Below are 2,545 nucleotides of genomic sequence, written 5' to 3'. Positions count from 1 at the left end.
CCCTAATAGAATGAGTTTCCCCACCCTGGAAAACAGTGATTTATTCATCATTTTACAATCATTTTTCATCTTATTCAGATTATTGAATTGCTCTGGTGACCTGCACTAATAATTTGGAGCTGGTTTATTTTACTTTTATTTGTTCCCATCAACTCTTGCTTTTCTGTACTGGATGACAGTATTTGGTGAGGTGATGACCTCAAAGGTAATTTGCTCTCCTGGGCCTTCAAATAGATTAAAAAAGAACAAAAACCCTAATCTAGCTTTTCTGGTTGTTCTCAGCAGGAGAGTGGATTGAATACTTACAAGTCAGTCCACCACAGAGGGGAGCAAAAGTTTTAACATACTTCTTAGTAATCCAGTGAATACCCAGGAACCCCCAAGAACCAGGATATGCCTAATAACTTACACCCACCTGATGCTCCCCCATCACCTCTCTCTGCCAACCCCCAGGGATCACCAGACAGAGAGTCATTTCCTGTTTATATCTTGTGCTTATTTTGCTTTATTTTGAGGGGATATTGCTTACAAGATTCTGACTGCCATGCCTCAAGTCCTGAGTAGGTAATAAGACATTGTCAGTTATAAGACATGGGAGTGTCTTCCACACCCCAGTCACTGCCACGCGATTGAACCCACGGAGGAGATATAGGAATGGGCAGGGTCCTGCTGAAATCGCGCACAACTGAGATTGGGACTTGAACCCACAGGCTGGGACTCGAACCCAGCCAAAACCCAGATTGGGACTTGAACCCACTGTCTTTTAATTGAGATCACACACCTGGTCTCAGAACTTAAGGAAGCTCAGGTTCTTGATGTCTCCTTACAGAAAGAATTCAGTGAGAGACAAAGTGATAGGTAAGAAGTGGATTTATTTAGAGAGAAACACACTCCACAGACAGAATGCGGTCCTTCTCAAACGGCAGGAACGGCCTTAGGAGAAGCACTCTACAGAGTGTGGGCCATCTCAGAAGGCGAGAGGCCCCGAAATACAGCGTGGTTAGTTTTTATGGGCTGGGTGATTTCATAGGCTAATGAGTGGGAGGATTATTCCAACTGTTTGGGGGAAGGGGCGGGGATTTCCAGGAATTGGGCCACCACCCATTTTTGACCTTTTATGGTCAGCTTTGGAACTGTCATGGCGCTGATGGATGTGTCATTTAGTGTATGCTAACGTATTACAATGAGCGTATAATGAGGCTCAAGGTCTACTGGAAGTTGAATCTTCCACCATCTTGCACCTAGTCGGTTCTAGTCAGTTTTTGTCATGTCCTATGGCTATGCCATTCTTTTAAAAGTTATGCCCTGCTCCTTTCCCTCCTGTTTCACTACCGCTGTCCTCAAAGGCCAAACTGAGGCCAAGGTGGCAAAATTTCCTTTGCCATGCCATCCTTCTCCTCCCCCTTCCTTCCTGCCCCTCGTGGTCCTCCCTACCCCTGACTGAGGGGTGCTTCCTGGGGACAGGCCTAAGGAAACAGCAGTTCCCAACCCTTGGACCCAATGCTCCCTTTTCATAAGAAACATTTTGGGAGGCCTCTTTTTACCATCCAGGAATGACAATCATAGATGTTACGAGTCTTGGTGGTGTGGAGCTGTCCCCCAGCATCTCAGGCCCCTGCCTATTCAATGCCAAAGCACCTCCATCATTGTGATAACCAAAGTCTGCCTACCAGGAATTCCCCAAACACACTTCCAGGGCAGGCAGGAACCGGACCCTCGTCTGCCTTGTTCATTGCCATACCTCCACCACCTAGCATAAGACCCTACATGCAAAAGCTCAATCAATATTTGTTGAATAATCGTTGTACGGTCTAGATATCTACGCTGTGATTTACTGCCCTCTTCCCACTGGGCTCCCCTGTCCTCTCTTCACCTCCCTGCATGGGGAAAGAGGGAAGAAAAACAGCTCAGAGTGTGCAGGGGCCAGCCCCTCCCACAGAGATGTCTACACTGTTCACTGATGCTATGGGCAAATGGGTGCTTTAGGGGCCCTCAGGAGAGGGGCTGATTTCTAGTCCTGGTCAGGATGGAGTGAGGACAGGGTGGGCACAGAAAAGCAGAGACGACTGTAGAGATAAGAATTGCTCAGTGGATAGAACCAGATTCTGGAGCCCTACAGCCTGGCTCTGGCTCTGGCACTTACCAGCTGTTTAAAGTCTGGTAACCCCTCAGTGCCTCAGTTCTCTCACCCATAAAGTGGAGATAATAATAGTAGTGACTATTGGGAAGATTAAATGAGATAATTCATCTGATGAGGGCAGAGCTTAACACGTTATAATTTTGCATTGTTGTTTGTTTTCATGGAATAGCTGAGTAACTTGGATGAATTAACTATCCTTCCCTCAGTCTAGCATTCTCCCCACTCCTGCACCAATCCTCTCCTCACCCTCTTCCATCAGACGTTCAGGTCCCACCACCATTGGTGGATGGTCAGAGACCGAACACGGCCACCTTCCCACTGCCCTTTCTCTACTTTTCCTTGCTGCAAAGTCCAGCTCAGAGATCCATTGTGTGGGCCCAGCTAGACTCTTCCAGGGCCGTGACA

Source organism: Orcinus orca, chromosome X (assembly GCF_937001465.1).
Source record: "Orcinus orca chromosome X, mOrcOrc1.1, whole genome shotgun sequence".
NCBI classification, from domain to species: domain Eukaryota; kingdom Metazoa; phylum Chordata; class Mammalia; order Artiodactyla; family Delphinidae; genus Orcinus; species Orcinus orca.
This window is presented reverse-complemented; position numbering follows the sequence as displayed.